Here is an 8,334-nt window from a genome sequence, read left to right on the forward strand (position 1 = left end):
ATGAAAATTAAAAAGGACGAAACTTAAAAATAAAGAGCTGGTAAAATATTGTAGTTAAGGTGGGAAAAGAGAAAACAATATTGGAAATTTTTAGTTGATATAAAGAGAGTTGTATTGGAAAAAGGAAAAAAAATTAAAGGTGGGACTCTCTAGTTCTATATACTATATTCCCTCAATTTTCCCTCAGTCCTGGAGCTTTCCAATGCTGCTTGGTCAAGAACTTGCTCTTCCCCTGCCCTTACTGTTGGTTTCTGGGGGAGGGGCCTGTTGTGCTGATTCTCAGGTGTGTGTACCTGGGGGAGATGCCCTCCTCCCGTGCCAGGCTCAGTGGGAGCTATTTATCCCATGAGGCCCCTGTTCCCTGGCGGCCCTGCCCCTCCCAGGCACATAGCGACACCAGGAGGACTACTGTCTGCGGCCAGTTCTCCAGCTCTGGAGTCAGCATCCCCAGTAACCACCCGCAGCTCCCAGGCTGCACTGGCCTAGATGCTCCCCGGGCGGGGGCACTGACCAGCACAGCTTGGGGGTGCCCAGCAGCAGGAGAGTCCTAGCTGTCCTGTGCCCTCCCCGCCTCCACCTGCCCCGGGGAACCACAGGATTGGGGGCTGTGTCCACTTAGCGCCCTGGGATCCGGGTCCTGTGCTGCTGGAATCATGCTCCCAGAGCCATGGCTCCAAAGGCAGCAGGGTGCAGACCTCTCTTCCCAGAGTCCCCTGACCCACTGGCTTCTCCCCAGGCTGGTGCTCCAGCCCTTTATGGAGATCTGCCACGGTGTGCAGCTCTCCCCTACACCACTTCTTCTATTAGTGATTCCAGGAGACTGGAGGTATCCCTGCCCATCCTGCGGTTCTGTCCAGTTTCCCTGCTGAGTACCTTTCCACTCGGGAAGAAGCCAGTGCAGATTTTTAAAGTTCCTGCTTATCCAGGTCTGGGCTCTCCTGTCCTGGAGGCTCTTGCCACCCTCCTTAGCCCAGCTTCTTGTGGGGCCCCTCCCCCACTTGATTCTTATTTATTTATTTATTTATTTTTCCCCCACCTTCCTAGAAGCAAAAACCCTTCTCTCTGTAGAGTCCCGGCTGTTCTCTCTTTAAATCTCAGGTTGAATTTATAGGTGTTCAGGATGGTTTGAAAGTTATCCAGGTAAGTTGGTGGGGCCGGGTGAGCTGCGGACCCTACTCCTTCTCCAGCTTGCTCCGCCTCTCCTTCTGTTTATTCTTGAGGCATGAATAATTCTTTCAGGAGACTCTATGGTTTTGTTAATGAAAAATGAGGAAGAATTTTTGCAACAACCAGAGAAGTACCATAATATATTAGCAGTTTGGTTAGAAGATTCATCTTGAGAATTTCTACTTAAAAGATTTAAAATAAATCCATTGAAATTTGCATGAATCATGCAATTACAGAGGAAACCTGGTTCTGCCATCTCATTCAGTGGGGAGACAGAGGCTTCTGACCTGGGTGGATGGAGGGAGCACCAGCCTGAGACTCAGGCCCAGTGTGTCCAGTCCAAGCTCAGCCACTTTGTTGTCTCTACCTGCTTAATGTCAGTTCAGTTCCCACAAAGAAAATCAGATTTTCTTTATCTGTGTCCTCTCCAAGATAGCTGTTACATCACAGCTAACTCCATTTCAAAAGAAGGACATTCTTCCCTCCTTCAATAAAAATCTGTTCATCTGCTCTATTATGTTTGGTTGGATAAATATCTATTTTCTTTCTGAGAAGTCTTATAGTTGCCACATCTATAGGTTTTACTTCTGTGTTCCGGGCAGATCAATACAAGGTCTGCAGCATTTTTACCAAAGTCAGGGTTACTCAGTCTGAAATAACATCTTCTATGGGAGACCAATAGCTCAGCCAAGGCACCCCTCTGCCAAGCCTTATGAACTTCCTAGTGTGGTTCTGGTCTCATGATCCTCTGAGCCAATCTCCCTTCTCTCCAGTTATAAGTTAAACTTCCTATTACAACTCCTATTACAACATAGGTATAAAAAAGAATAGAGATTACTTCAATACACTACCATGAGGTGATTATCAATATATTATCTTAAGTGAAAAAAAATGAGGTGGGGAAAAGTATATACAGTATTTTTTCCAGTTTTATTGAGATGTAATTGATATGATAACATTAAGTTTAAAGTGAACATCACAGTGACTTGACTTTTATATATTGTAAAATAATTATGCAGTAAGTTTAGTTAGTATCCATCATCTCATATAGGTACAAAAATTCCTTGTAATGAGAACTCCTAGGATCCACTCTCTTAACAACTTTCAAATAAACTAGACAACAGTGTCACCTGTAGTCATCAGGTTGTACACTACATCCCAGTACTAATTTATCTTACAACTGGAAGTTCGTACCTTTTGGCCACTTTCATCTAATTCCTCCACCTCCCAATATTTTATTATGGAAAATCTGAAACATGGAGCCAAGTTGAAAAAAAAAATCCGTGAACATCAACATACGCACTTACTAGATTCTACTCTCTTTTAAAAATATTTTATTTATTCATGAGAGACAGAGAGAGAGAGAGTCAGAGACACAGGCAGAGGGAGAAGCAGGCTCCTTGGAGGGAGCCCAATCTGGGACTCAATCCCGGGACTCTAGGGTCATGCCCTGGGCGGAAGGGAGGCGCTAAGCTGCTGAGCTACCCAGGTGTCCCTAGATTCTACTATTGATCATGAACTGTATTTGTTTTCTCACATATCTATACGTCAATCTATATTTCTATGAATGTATTTGATGCTCATTTTGAAAACCGAATAACACATCTTTTCCTTATCCATTTTTGGAAGATTTTATCTGTCATATATTGCAATGATCTTTGCATGTGTCTTTTGATTTTCTTTATAGAGCCTTGTTGCTTCTCAGCCAGTGTATCAAGAAGCATGTTTAACTAGAACACCATACAGTAAGGGGGAATTTGAGCAAACAGTGTCTGTTAGCCTATTAGAGGACACCAAGACTTAACTAGTTAAGTGGGAAGACAGGTTTGAGCACAAGAGAAAATGTCTGGTGTCAGCCCTTAGCAGTATGCAAGCACACTAAAGCAGGGGCTGGGAAGGGTGTTCCTGACTAATTTTCTGGGACAAGTCAATCATGAGATGACTTTCTATCCCTGCAGAAAGGCAGATATGATATAATCAGTGCAATGTAGAAAGATCTTGGATGATTTGCATTTTGTTCTACAACACTTGGAAAATCCATTGAGAGGCACAGGACATTTGGATCATTGATGTGTTTTCTGAGTGGATTTAGATTGGTATTTTAACCACTGGGTGCTTACTTGCCAAGGCTGGCACAAAGGTAGGTTTTCCTGAGCGTACTAGATCTAAGTCAGGAAACTGTTCTATAAAAAACTTAATAGGAGAAGAAAAGAGGAGGAGAGGTTGTTCTGCATTGCTAATCTATGTTTTCAAAACAAAAAGATAATGGTGCACTTAATTTTTGAACAAAATTTATTTCATCTCATAAAACCAACTTATGCCCCTCAGAAAATTTGGACTATATAGAAAAGAACTCCGCTTGAGCAATTTCACTCCTACGTATATTCAAGAGAATTAAAAATTCTATATCTACATAAAAACTGGTAAACAAATGTTCACAGCAGGGTTATTCATGATAACCAAAAAATAGAAACAACCCAAATGCCGATAGACTGGTGAATAGGTAAACAATTTGTGGTATAGCCACAAAATGGAATATTATGTGGCAATAAAAAGGAGTGGCACAATATATTCAAAGGGCTGAAGGAAAAAAAAGTTCCAACCAGGAATACTCTACCTGGCAAAGTTCAGAATTGAAGGAGAGGTAAAGAGGTTGCCAGACAAGCAAAAGATAAAGGAGTTAATTGCCACTAAACTAGCTTTATAAGAAATGTTTATCCCAAAGTGAGGAGAATTTGCTGAATAATATTCAGGGGACCCCTGTAGAGTAAAGATAATCCTGATGCTGATATTCCAAGGATGATATTGGATTACTAAATATCTCCTTTCTCTCCAGTTCCAAGGTGAATGATGCCAAACTACTACATTTTCTGTTCTTCAATTCTGGCTCTCTTATTGCCTTATCTATGTTTTTATAAGAAATCTGACTCCTTCATTAGCTTACTTAACAAATTAGTTCTTTTCCTCCCAAAGACCCCAGGCAAAAATGATATCTTTAAAAGGGGTATCTTTAAAATTTGATATTTCAACATATTTAATTCTTTAAACATATGGACTGAAATGTTTTCTTACAGAAACTATAGAGAATACACTATTATATTAACTAATCTCCAACTGCATTATATCTAAAGAGACGTTTATTTATTTTTATTTTAAAGATTTTATTTATTCATGAGAGACACAGGGGGGGGGGCAGAGACACAGGCAGGGGAGAAGCAGGCTCCATGCAGGGAGCCGGAGGTGGGACTCGATCCCGGGTCTCCAGGATCAAGCCCTGGGCTGCAGGCGGCGCTAAACCCCTGCACCACCTGGGCTGCCCTAAAGAGACATTTATTGATTAGTAAAGGCTCACAACTAAATTGTTCTCCAAATAAAATGGGGAAACATAAAGACAATACATATTTATGAGAGAATAAATTAAAATCACCTGGAAGGGGACGCCTGGGTGGTTCAGTGGTTGAATGTCTGCCTTTGGCTCAGGGCGTGATCCTGGGGTCCTGAGATTGAGTCCCACATCGGGTTCCCTGCAGGGAGCCTACTTCTCCCTCTGCCTACATCTCTGCGTCTCTCTCTCTCTCTCTCTCTCTCTCTTTCTCTCTGTGTCTCTCATGAATAAATAAATAAAATCTTAAAAAAAAAAAGAATGACAATGCATAGGGGACAGAATCATGAGAATTTCAGTGGAAGAAAGTAGAGGCTGGGACTTAGACATGTGGGATGGAGAGAGTCTTTGACATCCAGCAGTAGTTCCCAAGTGACAGTCCATGGACAACCTGCCTCAGGTTTATCTGGGGAGCTTTAACCATCTGTGGGAATGGGGGACAGAATTACCACCCTCTCCAAAGATGTCCAGACACTAATCCCTTGAACCTGTGAATATATTACCTTATGTCACAAAAGGCAGTTTGCAGGTGTGATTAAGTCAAGGACCTTCAGATGTTGAGATTATCCTGCATTATCCGGATGGGCTCAGTGTAATCACAAAGGCCCTTAAAAGTGGAAGAGTGAAGGGAGGCAGAAGAGATCAGAATAAAGTGGTGTCAGGAGAGCTTGTCTTGCCTTTGTTGGCTCTGCAGGAGAGGAAGGGGCCATGAGCCAAGGAATATGGGTGGCCTCTAGGACTTGAAAAGGCATGGAAACGAATTCTCCCCTAGAGCCTCCAGAAAGGAAGGCAGCCCAAGCAAGACCTTGATTTCTGCCCAGTGATACTCAGGTGGGATTTCTGGCCTACAGAACTGGAAGATAATAAATTTACGTTGTTGTAAGCCGCTGAGTGTGGTCATTTGTTATAGCTGCAATTGGAAATGAGCCTACCATCTACAAGTTCTGAGTCCCCATTGTTGGTGATTCTGATTCAGCATTTTTTTTAAGATTTAAAAAAATTTTTTATTCACGAGAGACAGAGAAAGGCAGAGGCACAGGCAGAGGGAGAAGTAGGCTCCATGCAGAGAGCCCGATGTGGGACTCATCCCAGCTCTCTAGGATCATGCCCTGGGCTGGAGGCAGTGCTAAACCGCTGAGCCACCCCAGCTGCCCTGATTCAGCATTTTTTACAAAGCTGATATTTGTCCAGGTTTGGAGAATCCTGCTTCTAAGCTTTAAATATGGCTTTAAATCCACTTATGAGAATGGATTTAGGAAATGTAAGCCATGTAGATTTATTTACCTCTTGTCCTTGGGAATCTCATTTTTCTAAAGCATGTCCAAACAGTCTTCTTGTTGGGGGAGAATGTGAGCATTGCAAAGGGACCAGAAAATCCAGTAATCACGTCTTACATATTCTCATGTTAAGTGAATTTGGTAAATGCATTCTTGCTTCACGGAGTTCTGTTTTGTTTACTATCTACTTCATGGTACAATTAATTCCAAACTTACCTAATCAGGTAAAGAGATAAAGTTTTGAAATCTCTTTTATGGTTAAAATCTTTTTATTTCAAAATTCAAAGTGTCTAGCCAGTATTTGGTAAGCATTTCCTGTGAGTGAGGCCCACCAAACCCTCCTGCCCTCCAGTACCTCCCCCTCAGGGACAGGTCAGCAATCCAGGGGTCCACTAGGTGGCAGTTGGCCCTTGATTCTGTGCTCTTACCTCAGAGCCAATCATCCTCACAAGGGGGGGGTAAACAAACAATATAATTACAGTGGTTGAAACTGCTGCTTAGCCCAGACACCAGTGCTAATATTTTGTCATTAAAAAACCTTGAAGTCTTATTTTGATGATCATAGCTCCAGTTTCTTCATCTTCGACTACCTTTCCTGCTGCTCTAAGGTAAAAATAAGGAAAAAAGAAAACGACAGAAACCCTCTAAGGTAGACGTTTTCAACATGGCCACACATTGGACTTACTTTTTAAAATAATTGTTGATACCCAGTTTCCAGACATTCTGGCTTAATTGATCGGGGATGGGACCCAGGCATCAATATTTTTTTTTAAAAAACATTTGCTTTCCCCGATGATTTTAATGTGGAGAAACTGTTCCAAGGGACTGGAATCCTGAGGTGCCTGTCCTGCTCCTTTCTTTTGAGATTTGAAACCCCTGAGAATTCCTGCTGCGGGTGGTTGCTAGGGCACCCCACTATTGTGGGGGCCAGCAGCAGGCACTTTGGCCTCTGCAACATGGTTCCTTCTAGGACTGGGAGAGCTGACAGGACAACTGACTCTTCTGAGTGGAGTTCAGGCTTGCCCAGTGATCATGCGCTGTTTCCAGAGGCTTGGGAAATGGTTACATTATTGCAGGTTAGTACAAGGAGATGTACAATAATGACAGCCTCAGATCTAAATGCTTGGATTTCTGGTACAGGAAACAGCTGTTAGCTGCTGCACTAATTAGATCCATATTTGTAAATCTCCCAGGAAGAATCTCCTGCTAGCCCTCGGAGAACTGATGTTTTGAGGGTGACATGGATTGTATGACCCGCACAGTGTAGTCCGGAGATCCCAGCTCTGTTTCCATTGCAGATACATATCAGTGACAACTAAACAGAGACGAGAATTCCAGCAAATACTATCCTGTCCCATGTTCAACAGACATGACAAAGCACTTCTCTGTCCTATCAGTAAAGTGGTAAATGCAGAGAAAATGTTTGAAATGCTTCCTGCCAGACTTTGGGGAGGAAGGCAAGCACCCAAAGGGTGAAGCAGATGTTCCCTATTTAGGCCCCAGGGCCCACCTGTGGTCTGAGGCACAAACATAAACGGGGAAGACAAATCCTAAAGTGATGTGGGAAACATTTGCTTCAGAGACTTGGTCTAAAAAAGGCAGCAAAACAGCAAAAAGTGAAGAGTCCCTCAAGTAAGATCCCATCTGCCTCTATAAAGAGATAGCCCTGATTTGGTATAAAGAACTACTACCAAGATCAAGGTGTTGTCTGCAAGGGAAAAAGAATTGCATTTGTGGGACACCTGGGTGGCTTAGCAGTTGAGCGTCTGCCTTTGGCTCAGGGTATGACCCCGGGGTCCCGGGATCGAGTCCTGCATCAGGCTCCCTGCATGGAGCCTGCTTCACTCTCTCTGCTTATGTCTCTGCCTCTTTCTCTCTCTCTCTCTCCTCTCTCTCTCTTTCATGAATGAATAAATAAAATCTTTAAAATAATTGCATTTGCTCTGGATACACTACCATGTGCTGGTACTGTGGGGATCACAGAGACAAGGAATATAGAAATGCCTTATGTAAAGGGTAAAATGCAGTGTGAATTGGGTGGTGTGGTTCATTACTTAGAGGACCTAGCTGCTCTAAGTGTGGTTTTTTTTTTTTTAAATAAATTTTTATTTATTTATGATAGTCACAGAGAGAGAGAGAGAGAGAGAGAGAGGCAGAGACACAGGCTGAGGGAGAAGCAGGCTCCATGCAGGGAGCCCGACGTGGGATTCGATCCTGGGTCTCCAGGATTGCGCCCTGGGCCAAAGGCAGGCGCCAAACCGCTGCGCCACCCAGGGACCCTAAGTGTGGTCTTCATATAAGATCATCAGCCTAGGAACTTGCTAGAAATGCTACTGAATGTGTAACGTAATGATGTGTAATGTTTAAGTTTTTTTTTTTTTTTTTTTTTTTTTATCATTTAGCATCTGTGATTCCTGAATGTATGCTTTTCCTCTCTGGACTTCCTCTGTGTCCAGAAAGATCCCATGTAGTGAAGAAACCCCACACCCCTGCCCCCGTGAGTAGGAC

The sequence above is a fragment of the Vulpes lagopus genome, chromosome 6, assembly GCF_018345385.1.
Source record: "Vulpes lagopus strain Blue_001 chromosome 6, ASM1834538v1, whole genome shotgun sequence".
NCBI classification, from domain to species: domain Eukaryota; kingdom Metazoa; phylum Chordata; class Mammalia; order Carnivora; family Canidae; genus Vulpes; species Vulpes lagopus.